Source organism: Lampetra fluviatilis, chromosome 7 (genome assembly GCF_964198595.1).
Source record: "Lampetra fluviatilis chromosome 7, kcLamFluv1.1, whole genome shotgun sequence".
Taxonomy (NCBI): Eukaryota; Metazoa; Chordata; class Hyperoartia; order Petromyzontiformes; family Petromyzontidae; genus Lampetra; species Lampetra fluviatilis.
Genome location: NC_136281.1, coordinates 10014111 through 10026681, shown reverse-complemented (window position 1 = coordinate 10026681; position 12571 = coordinate 10014111). Strand labels below are relative to the sequence as shown.

The 12571-nt window shown below is 48.6% G+C and overlaps 1 long non-coding RNA gene across 1 annotated transcript in view; it reads left to right on the top strand.

The window, feature by feature from the left end:
- LOC144933544 (uncharacterized) overlaps positions 1 to 11346 on the top strand; it is a 29027-nt gene extending 17681 nt beyond the window's left edge. Inside the window, exon 3 of the long non-coding RNA XR_013637065.1 lies at positions 11333 to 11346. This is a non-coding gene — a long non-coding RNA (uncharacterized LOC144933544). The remainder of the gene's footprint in view (positions 1 to 11332) is intronic.
- Positions 11347 to 12571: the final 1225 nt, after the last annotated feature.

Genomic DNA, 12571 nt, shown 5'->3' with positions numbered 1-12571 from the left:
CATCGGCGATTCGCTCAACGACAACGAGCACCAGAGGAGTCGCCCGTGGCGTTCAGGGGTGCGGTGCTGGAGCTGGCCATGGCAGCTTATCCTGAGACGCCACAGGACCTGCTTGAGCCTCTCATATTAGGGAAAATGTTGGAGCTGTCTCGGGATCTAGGGATCCCCATGCCTGTGTGTGGGCATGAGAAGCTAACTTCCCGGATGGCTGCTAAGTGTCTCGATGCGCAATTCAACCTCCGTCGCTGGAAACAAGTGACGGCGTGGACGGGGGGGCCCGTCAAAGAAGGGGAGGCGCTGGGGTGGAACCCTGCGCAGGCCGTCTATGTTCCGGATGACCGGGGCCCTCAACAACTGACGGCCGCCTCCGCTCCATGGACGGGACGCGGCGGGCCGAGACCGCGCGCGGTGCTACCAGAACGGGGCCGTCAGGAGGCGAGGCCTGCGTTTCGGCGCAACGAGGCCGAATGTTTCCGCTGCGGGCGTAGGGGCCACTACGCCAGAGACTGCTGGGCCCGCTTCCCGGCTCCGCCGCAGCAGGAGGCCTCGGCACCGGTCAAGTCGGCTAAAGATCCTCCGAAACAGGCATGTCGGCACGCACCAGACACTCGGCAAGGCTTTCCACCTCACCCACCACCTGTGTTGCGCGATCCTATTGTTGTTGTTAAAGAAAGGCCATCGACGGGGCCTTTTCATTCAGTTACGCAGTGGCGCAAATTGGCACGGAGAGTTGTCGCGGCCGCTACGGGTTCGTCCACTGTACCGGGGTCCATACAAGGTGTGGACGTGCGCATTTTGGTTGACTCGGGGGCTAAGTTCTTTTCCACACTGGACCTCTCTTCGGGATTTTGGCAGCTTCCCCTTGACGAGTCCTCACGGGAGAAAACCGCATTCCGTACGCCGCAGGGGTTATTTCAATTCAACTGTCTCCCGATGGGATTGAATGCGGCCCCTGCTACATTTCAAAGATTGATGGAGCTCGTTTTGACGGGGTTGCAGTGGGAGACATGTCTTATATATTTGGACGATATCATTGTCTTCAGCCGCACATTTGATGAACATTTGACGCGGCTGGAGACAGTGTTCACGAGGATGCGTTCTGCCAAATTGAAATTCAAACCAAAGAAATGTCACCTACTGCAACGGTCCGTCCGCTATTTGGGGCACATTGTGAGCGCTGAGGGAGTGTCCACGGATCCGGAAAAGACGGCGTGCGTCCGGGATTGGCCGACTCCGGCCACCGTGGGGGATGTTCGGCGGTTTTTGGGATTTGCCTCGTATTACCGAAGATTCGTGCCGGGTTTTGCGACGATTGCGAGGCCTTTGCATCTCCTTACGGGTAAAGGACGGAAGTTTGTTTGGGGACAGCCGGAGGAGGCGGCCTTTTGGAGTCTGCGTGATCTATTGGCCACGGCCCCAACATTGGATTATCCCGATTTCGATCACCCATTCATTCTTGATACGGACGCGAGTGACACAGGTATTGGGGCGGTGTTATCACAGTCTAAAGGGGGTGTAGAGCGTGTCGTGGCGTATGGTAGCCGAGTCTTGTCTCCTGCGGAAACCCGCTACTGTGTCACTCGCAGAGAACTATTGGCGGTTGTTTTTTTCCTACGGCAATTTCGACCATACCTTTATGGTCGTTCTTTTATTGTGCGTACGGATCATGCGGCCTTGCAATATGCCCTTAAAATTGACCAGCCATCCGGACAGTTGGCACGTTGGTTGGACACGCTACAGGAATTTTCCTTCCAAATTCAACATCGGAAGGGAGTGCGCCATGCGAACGCGGACGCACTTTCCAGATTACCGCGGCGCGCCCCTTGTAAATGTGAGTCGGGGACGCATAGGTGTTCGCCGATTCCAAACCCCCCTCAGCCGCTCACGTTGGCCGTCGAGAAGTCGGACACTCCGATGGAACCGGGACCGGCTGACGGGGTTTTGAATCTGCCGCGGTCTGTCTGGATCCGGGAACAGATGATGGATGAGTCATTGGTGTCCTTGCGGAAGCGGTCTGCTAAGGACAATGGGAGTCCGAGTACGGCTGTGGGGCCGCAAACCGCTCTCCGAGATGGTCTGCTTATGTGGCGGGAGGGGTTCCAGGGACGTTGGCGCCTGGTGGTACCAACGTCCTTGCGGTTCGAGTTGATTAGAACCCTCCATTGTGACACTCTCTTACATTTAGGGGTGCAGAAGACCTTGTTGACGTTGCAACGTCATTATTTTTGGCACGGCATGGCGACAGATGTCGTAGGGCACGTGCGCGCGTGCCCTGCGTGTGCACAACGTAAGCCGCCGAAACATCCTTACGTGCCGCCTCTCCAGTCGATTCAGGTGTCTCGAGTCAATGAATTGGTGGCGCTGGACATATTGGGACCTTTTCCACCATCGGCGAGGGGTAATAAATATTTGCTGGTAGGGGTTGAGTACCTCTCCCGTTGGCCGATGGCCTGGCCGTTGCCCGATCAGTCGGCCGCGGCCATTACCGACGCCTTTTTGTTTGGGTATATTATGGATAAGGGGGCGCCTGAGAGACTCCTCACGGACCAGGGCAGGAATTTCTCTTCTAAATTATTGGCGGAAGTGTGCGCGGGCCTTGGGACTAAGAAGGTACGGACATCCCCATACCATCCGCAGACGGATGGTATGGTTGAACGGCTGAACAGGACATTGTCTGCCATGCTTTGCCATACCGTGAGTGAACAACAATCAGATTGGGATCTGCACATCCCCGGGGTGCTTTCGGCGTACAGGATGACGCCTCATGCGGCTACAGGATATTCGCCGTTTTACCTTATGTATGGTCGGGAAAACGTGCCGCCGGTGGATGTGCAATTGGGAACTGGGGTGAAGGGACCTCGTAAACCACTTCCTGAATACATTCAGGACACGGTTCGCCGAGTCACGGAGGCGCGGGAGAATGCCCGCGTGGCTACGGCCAAAGCCCAGGCCCGGAACGAGCGATATGCGCGACGGTCTGAGGGGGAGTGCCCTTGGAAGGTTGGGGACCTAGCCTGGCTTCATTGTCCACAGGTACGTCCGGGGACCTCGCCGAAATTGCACAAACCCTGGCATGGTCCCGTACGCCTCATTGCGGTTCCCAACCCACAGTCAGCACGCGTCCAGATTGGGTCTCGTCGCTGGGTTGTGCATACGTCGCGCTTGAAACCATATGTTGCTCCCTTACATGATGCGTCATCCCCCAATGTTGCCTTGCCGGGGTCTGTTGCTGCTGACTCTCCCCTGCCTGCGTCCATTGATCTCGCTAGAGCGCCTGTCGTACCTGTTCCAGACAGGCCGGCCGTGACATTGCGGGGGACGAGGGGCCCTGCTCGGAGGACGCCTGCCAGGTCTGCGGGACCTTCGAGCCCTGCAGCTCTTCCGACCCAGCTGCGGGCACGGTCACAGGACAAGCCCAAGACTAACTCTTTAGGGACACGGGACGTCGGTGGACTTCCAGCTGCGACAGGGGGATTACCCCCTGTCATTCCTCGACTTTCATCGCGTTCCCGTTCTGCGAGTGGGCCGCCGACCGTCCGGGACGGGCCGGCGACCCGCACACGTTCCAAATCGCTTACGTTTCGTTGATTGTTGCTGTCTTGTTATTTTTTTCTTACAGTTGTATTTATTGCATGCTTTTGTACGTTCGTTGATGTGAATTGCGTTGTTGTTGTTCTTGTTGTTACATTATATGCTTAGTGTCCTTTAGGGGGGGAAGCTCGGTTCGCCGCATTACGATTTGCTATTGGTCAGCCGAGGTCGGCTGGGATTTTTCTACGGGGGAGGGTGGTGTAATGCGGGCGTAAGCGACCTTCCGGAGGTGACGTCACGGGGGGTGGAGTCATGTGACGTGGGGGGAAGGTTCGGGGGCCTTAAGCGGGTAAACCGGAAGGGGAAGGCAGTCGGGGTGTGAGCGGAAAAGAGTGAGGCCACGCGGGCAAGTGTGGAGAGGGGGGGGCGCCGACGGCCATCGGGAGCCAACCCCGAAGATAAGAGGAAGCTGCGGAGTGGTGTGCAGCTGGGGAGGAGACAGCCAGGAGGGCTGCGTGTTAGAGGCAGCGGTGTGGCTGCCAGGAGGAGCTGCGGAGAGAGAGAGAGAGAGGGGGCTGCTTGTTAGAGGCAGCGGTGTGGCTGCCAGGAGGAGCTGCGGAGAGAGAGAGAGAGAGCAAGAAGCTGTGAGAGCTGCGGAGGGAGAAGAGCAGCAGCGAGTACAGCCAAGGGGGGCTGTGTGAGAGAAACAGCAGCGGAGCTGCTGTTGTGGATCGGGCCGACATTGGAGTCAGCACCGTGGAGAAGCTACAGAGTAAAGACAGCCGTGTGGGTGTACAGCACGAACCGAATAATAAAGGACACTGAGCCAGACATCGTGGTCCAGTCGTTTATTACATACTTAATGGGAACATATCCTGAACTCATGTCCACTGCGAGTGATCTCCGAGGGCACACTTGATGTTCACTCATTGTCCTCCAAACCCAGAAGCTGGATTTAAAATATAGACATCGATTTATAGTTGCTACTCAATTCATATCCGTATGAAAGAGAGCACACTTAAGAGTTACACATAGACATGACATTAACTTGCTAATCCCCCTAAACTTTCTGCCTAATCTCTCCCATAAACATAATGCTAATCTCCCATTAACACTGCTGTTGTGCGCATATGCTGGGATGATACTCTTATCCAGCGACGGAAGCTCATTTCATGCTAATCTCTCTCCCTAATCTCTCTCACCCTAATCTCCCCATTAACACAACTGACGTGCTTGCGTGCGGGGATGGATTCCTTTCCAGCTCAGACCCCGCCTGCTTGCCCTTCGCCACATATATAACCTCTTGTTGTAACAGCTCTCTCGCTGTGTTCTTCCTGGTTCATGTTCACGAACACGGTCCGAGACATGTCGCTTAGTTTCCCCAATGCAACTGCTACCGCAGACACAGCCCAGCTTGCAGACGAATCCTCTGCACTGTGTTAAATGAGATGTTAAAAACAATGCCACATCCTCAGACATTCATCAACTATATCAAAACAGCACTGATTTGATTATGACAAAGTAAAAAAGGTTGCATTTAACATTTTCAAATGCTTTAATTTCCCTTTGATAACAAGAAACTGTCACGTCTTAATCATGTATATGTTGTTGAGCAATTGGATTTTTGGGTCATATTTTGCAAGCATAGTAATCCACTGAAGCATTCAATACTGTTTAATTAAATGTTGAAAACACAGCACTTTATATCATGAAAAGTTTCATTTTCCTAAAAATATCAGAAACACCATGTGTGTACTGAATGGCACGATGTGCCATTAAATACACAACTAAAACGTGGTACCAATTGTAAGGCACACATGTTATAATCGACAGCATCAATTTGACATTTTAAAGAGCCACGTTAACTCACAAGATGTATCATAGAAGGGAAGAAAATGTTAAATAAAATGTTGGAGACAACACTTCGATCTGCCTTATCAAAAACATCATGGCCAATTGCTATCTTATTGCAATTATTTTCCTCATTATTTTGTCGAATTATTTAACTGATGATCAAATCAGCATGAATGTCCCGGATCTTGTCGAACATTGGAAGTTAAGCCTTGTTATAATTTTGGTGGCAACGTTAGGCTTGGGTTGTGAGGTAGGCCGGTAGATGGAAAAACAGCAATGGAATAATTAATCTATATGTTGAGCCTTGAGTGTTATCTTACAAGCATGCATTTGTTGTTTAATTTCCACAAAACAAATATCTCATTTAGCCCAAACATCCCCACACAGGATGCTAGAAAAAAGCATATTAAAAGAAGCATAGAGGCTTTCTAGATATCAGACAAAACAGTTTATTTTGAATTACAACTTAAACTGTGAGTGTTTCAAATAGTTGGCAAAATATAATCCACAAAAAGAAACTTTGGACATGCAATTGAATTTGACGTTAAATGACATAGAGGGTTGGCACTTAAGTCCTATTTTTTTTATAACTAATTGGAGCTTTGTGTTTAAAATGTTTAACAAGGCAAATGCCATGCCATTTCCTATTGATATTCTGCATGGGCCTTATAAATGTGCAAGTAAAAATAATAATTCTGGAAGAAAATTTAAGCCTGCATTATCACGTGAGCAATAATCATCTGAACAAACGTAGGTACGGAAAAGTCCTGACTCCAAAGTAATGCTGAACTAATAAAATGATGAAATTTTTTTTTTGTATTGTGAAATAAAGAGGCAATAGCCCAACACATTATAATTATTTCAGGTATTATATATAGATATATATATATGATATTTATAGTTTTTTTTGTTTTACCCTGAGACCAATACCAGACGGAAATGCATCAGGTTTTTTTTATTTACTTTACACCCGAAGTTTTAATATTTTCAAAAGTCCGCTTCAGGCTAATCATAAGCAATAACTGCAATGAGGTGGTTCCTTACAAAGGCCAGTCATCAGACAACTTAGTTATTCTCTCCAGTCGTCCTTGTCAACAAGCCCTCACGGGCACCAAAGTATTTTTTGAGATCTTGGCACAGATCCTGTAAGAAGTTTCTCTCAACGTCTTTGCGTTTTTGTGACCCAATGCATTGCTAGCACTCGTGTCTCCATTGCCAGCGTTCGTAGAATAAAAGCGTTATCCATTATTTAGGGCATAAAAAAGCTTTCAGTCAACGACAATACGTGGTAAAACCTTCTCTGAAGTGTCTGGGGCCTCTGCTGGTAAGCATGGCTCATCGCAAGGTAACAGTATTGGTGGTATTCTTGGTTCTTTCGGTAAAGTCATGTGGATAGAAAACAAAAATCGAAATTAAAAGCAAACCCACGACATAGTAATAGGTTTTTACCTTTCAACTGATACAAAAACTGACACCTTTATACAAGGCATCATGTTTGCAATAACCACAACACAAGCAGTCAAAATGCAAACAAAAAGAAACAACTCTGATGATGATAATGATATGCACTGTCCTTGAAGTTGATTGGTCCACACCCGAGACAGCTTTTCTTAGAGCCTAGTCTCCATTGGTGTTGGACCAGATGACGCCAAAAAGCGTACAACTCAAAGACAGTGTGGTCAGAGTATCAATTTGCCTTGAGAGCCGGGTGTACGTGTTTGAGTTCACTGATCAGGTGTTCATTGTCAGAGATACATCGAGCTCTATGGTGTAGAGTTTTGATGAGGAAATTCTTCTGGGATGGATGATGGTGGGAGTCAGGTTTTAGGTAGGCATCCGTATAGGTGGCTTTCCTGAAGACAGTGTCCATTGAGCCATCTGGTCTCTTTTCGATTAAGTCATCCAAGAAGGGTAGCATGCCATCCTTTTCTACCTCCATGGTGAATTTGATTGCTGGGTGAATGGAATTCATGTGGTTGAGAAATAGTTTCAGAGCCGGTCGGCTATGTGGCCAGATGACAAACGTGTCATCCACGTACTTCTTCCAAAAGGACGGTTGTAGAGTGGATGCCTGGATGGCGTCCATCTCAAATTTTTCCATGAAAATGTTGGCCACAACCAGAGATAAGGGAGAACCCATTGGGGTGCCCTCAGTTTGTTTGTAGAATGTTCCATTCCAAGTGAAGTATGTATTGGTGAGGCAGTGTCTCACCAGGGCTGGTACATCAGCATTCAGTCCTGGTTGGACCAATTCTTTAATTATTTCAATGGTATCGGGCACAGGAACTTTAGTGAACAGAGAAACTTCATCAAAACTAGGTATTGGTGGTGTCAGTCTCCAATGCGGCATCGTACATTGATTGGTCGGATCATCAAAGTTACCTTTAGTGATTCTCAATTTGTTAGATATTAGTGACTAAGTTTAAGTGTAAGTAGTATTTATGATAGCTGTAACAAGGTTTGCAACTTTATTAAAAGTATATATTTTTACGTAGTGAAATGCAGAGAACCCAAGTGGATTTTTTCATGTGCAATTTCATGCATGTATCATGAGCCTAGGAATTCATATTAATCAATGAATCGATGCGTCATTGCACACATAACATTTACCAAGGATAAAAACCGCACTGTGGCAATGGCTGCAAAGCACAGCTGAGGGATGCTGCCATGGTGTAGTGGTCAGCACACTGGACTTACAATTCAGAGGTCACCAGTTCATTATCCTCGTCTTCCAAGTCATTCTCCTGGTCTTCCTGGTCCCCTGGCATGGCAGTTGAAATAATGGGACAAGTTTCTTAAATCTCCCCACCTCAGTCCACCAGAAGCTCGAATAGGCACACCACAGTTAAGTCGGTCGTTCGGTCACATTTGGCGGGGTTAAGTGTGGAAACACCCACCTCTACCAGATGTCTGGCCTGCATGGAAGAGTAGGCCAACCACCCTCTACAGGGGCTCTCTTGAGCTTCATTTCTTGGAAGCCCTTCTGCTAGCGGTGCCATGAGCAAGCATATTTCAGGGTTGCACCTTGACCTTAACCGAGTACATCTGAACTACATTTCACTTAATTACCGGATAACCGTGTGGGAAGTGTTTAGTTTTACTGTTTTATCAGTTTTGTAATACAATAGAGTTTAGATTTATATAGTATCAATAGTTGTGACATCTCAAGTTTGTTCAGGTACAGGTGGATAAGTCATGGTCGAATTGTGTTATTTATCTTGTAAGGTTCACTCTCCGTAGAGCTCGGTACAATATACATTATTTATAAATAAGCACGCACTTTCAAAGGATTCATGTCTTTTATTCCCTATTTTACTCGGTGAAATGACCTTTGGCGCTGTGTCTCTTTACATTCTGGACTGTTGTGTGCCAACCTTTATGAGGTCTTCATCATTCTCTCACTGCCATTTGGAGGTAGGGAGCGATCTTACCAGTGAAAGTGAGCTGTCAAAAAATGTGTATTCTGTGTGCTCTGGGTATCTTTTCTGCCAATTGCACACGTAAGGCCTCTCCATACCATAGAGGGGGGATGGGGTGTTGCAGAGGTTGACCATACTTCACCATGCTGATCAGTGCGGGCTGGGATCTTGAACACACTCCTTAGTGGGGGCACTGACTGTCGTGCCGGCAAACCACGATCCCTTCCCCCAATTGGTTAATGCGGGCCATACACCGGTAGTTATCCAGGCAGGCACCGTGTTGGCACACACGACGGCAGCTCAATGCACGGAGCGAATGGCGTGCATGTCAGGTGTTGTGGAGAATGTCTCGCCTGCTAGTGATGTCGAACCTGCGTGAATGCAGAGGTTGTGTGTGGAGAACAGGGATTTATCAACAGAGCAGCGAGCGCGCCTTTGGCAACTTTTGCACGAATTCTGGGACGTTTTTAGCAATGGTAAATACGACATAGGCTGGACCACCCTGTTGCAGCACCATATTGATATGGGGAACTCGCCTCCCATTCGATTAAATTCTCACAGAATGAGCCCCAATTAAATAGGAATGTGTTCGTCAGGCTGTGGATTAGATGTTGGCTGCAAACATTGCCTCTCCATCCACCAGCCCTTGGGGGGCGCCCATTGTATTGGTCATTAAACGTGACGGCTCTTTGCAATTTTGCGTTGACTTCCATGAGCTCAACAAAATTTCCATAGCAGACGCATACCCGCTTCCTCGCATGGACGATTCCTTGGATGCTCTATCTGGTGCATGGTTCTTCTCAACCCTCGATTTGCTGTCCGGATTTTGGCAACTGCCCTTGGACACAGAATCTAGACCTAAACGGCGTTCCGAACCCCACAGGGATTGTTTCATTTAAATTGTCTCCCGATGGGGTCTTCACTCCACGCAGGCCACCTTTCAGCGCCTCATGGAATTGGTTCTATCTCGGTTACAATGGGGATCGTGCTTTATTTATCTAGATGACATCATTGTCTTAGGTCGCACTTTTGACGAGCACTTACAGCGGCTACGCTCTGTTTCCTCCCGAGTGCGTGATGCAAACTTGAAATTTAAGCCGCAAAAATGCCATTTGTTGCAAGCTTTGGTGAAGTATTTAGGCCATGGCATCAGCGCATCAGGGGTCGCTACCGGCCGACCGCATATTAGGCCTTAACCACAGCGAGTGGGGACGGCTCCAGGTTGAGGATGCCTCCCTGCTGAAATTGCGACGCTGTGCCTCCTGACAACCGAGTGCTGCGGGGCGCCCTTTTCTGCAGCTCAGTGAGGGGCTCCTCCTACAATGGGACGTAGAGCTCCAACGTTTATGTTTAGTGGTGCCCACGAGCCTACGAGGCAGACTTATGCACACGGTGCATGAAAAATGTATACATTTGGGTGTCAAGAAAACGCTCGCAACCTTAAAGATGTATGTCTATTGGCCAGGGAAGGACAATGATGTGTATCTGTTCGTGAAGGCTTGTCCAGAGTATATGCATCGGAAGTCACCTGCACAACCACACAGGGTGCCACTGCAGTCCACAACGGTGTCCCGCTTGAATGAATCGGTGGCATTCGACATTTTGGGACCGTTTCCCATTACCCAGAGGGGTAACAAATATTTGCTGGTCGGAGATGAGTATCTCACCTGTTGGCCAATGGCGTGGCCTTTGTCTGATCAGTCAGCTGCGTCCATAAATGAGGACTTTTTGCAGGGGTATGTGCTTGATAAAGGTGCCCCGGAAAATATGCTCACTGACCAGGGTAAACATTTTCCAAGCTACTGAAGGAGGTGTGTGACTCCCTGGGCACTAAAAAGATTCGGACTTCCCCCTACCACCCACAAACAGATGGAATGGTTGAGCGATTGCACCGGACCTTGACATCCATGTTGTGTCAGCAGGTAAACTCGGCTCAGTCCGATTGGGATTTTCACATCCCGGATGTCCTTGCCACCTATAGGCTGGCCCCCCATGCCTCGACGGGGTTTTCGCCCTTTTATTTTAATGTATGGTAGGGAACTTGAACCCCCCCATGCAGGTACAATTAGACGTGCGTCCACCGGGCAAGGCATCCACTGTGCCAGTTCCCATGCAGGTGACCCTTGACCGGCTGAGAGAGGCTCTAGAGGCCGCCATAAATAACTCAGTCCAGCGGCAGGTGGCAAACGAGCGGCTGCGAGGTACACAACCGCCACGTGACCCATGGCGGGTAGGAGACAGGGCATGGCTTCATTGCCCTCAGGTACCTGTAGGCACGTCGCCCAAGCTACATTGCCCGTGGCAGGGTCCCATTGAGGTCGTAGATGTTCGACGATCCCAGTGTGTTCGCATTCAAGTCGGGCGACATCATTGGTTAGTACACCCATCACGCCTCAAAAGATGTTTACCGTCATGTCTCGGTGCGTCATCCCCCATTCTGAAATGGCCTGTGTTGGATGCGTCCGACGAGCTGAACACACCACCCCAGGGGACTACGCATCGGGAGTAATGTCCTCTTCTGCCCACAGGATCGCAACGACTGACGCCCCAGGACAAGCCAACTGGGCCACCGCCTGAGTCCGGGCCACGGGACCCGCCGCGAGCACGCCGTTCGTCATTAAAGAGAAATGTTCACGGGGAGAAGCATAGATTGATTGGGTGCATTTGGGGATGAGCAGGTGTGAGCATTGGGGCATGGGGTAGACGCCGGGGAGGCAGGAGATGGAGGCAATAATTGGGGGATAACGCATGCCGAAGTCACCATGGAGGCGGTAGCTTAATGGGGGGTAAGTGAGGACTCCACATGAAGTGGGATATATAAGGGAGTGTGCGGAGCTACACGGGGTTGGTTATCCAGGGATGAAGGCAAGAGTTGTGGAGAAGACGCCTGGGAGTGCTGGCTGATCCCCTGCTGGGGCAGGGACGTGGGCGGAGGTGTAAGGGAAGCAGGACAGGCGAGGGGAGTTAGGATAGTGAGAGAGGATAGCAGAGTATAGCAGGGGAGATAGAGTGGTTACCGCGCACGGGTTGCGCGGAGGTGAGTAAGGGGAAGTCGGGGAGTTCAGAACAAAGGGTGTGTGTGTTTAGTGTAAAGAGCGGAGCATCCACTGGATGCAAGGTAAATAAAGTGACACAGGTGGACAGTTAAGAGTGTCCATGTGAATACAACACTACACAAATAGCAACACTAAAAGTAATATGATACAATATTTAATAGTGGATCTTTAGTATGTTTTTCATTATTCCTTTTGTATTGTGAGAATATATAGTTTCATTAATTTAAATAAGTTACTGGTTTTGATAAGTACTTTACGTGGATTTATTTACGGTTAAATAAATAAATGATACTCATAAGTTCGAGGCTTTTTTTACTTAAGTTGAAAAATCCCTATTAAAAGATATGTGAATGAATAAAAAAGCATATTTTTATTCCAAAAAAAAATTGTCTTTTACACTTACTACAGTAAAGTAAACTGGAATTTATTTACATTATTTTCCTTGGTAATTACATTTTCTGATTTTAAATGTATGAATAATACTTTAAGTTGGAAGAATTATAAGCAATTGTACACTTCATTATTTAAAAAGAAAAACACCGTCTCTCATAGATCTGGCTCAATCATCACAGTATGATAATATTAAATGCAAATTAGTGTACATTAATGATATGCAAAGCTCACCCATTTATTTTTGTAATGCGATCTAGAGCCAGTGTTTCTCATAGAACATTGCATTGCTTGACTGAAACCCACATTAATATTTCAGTA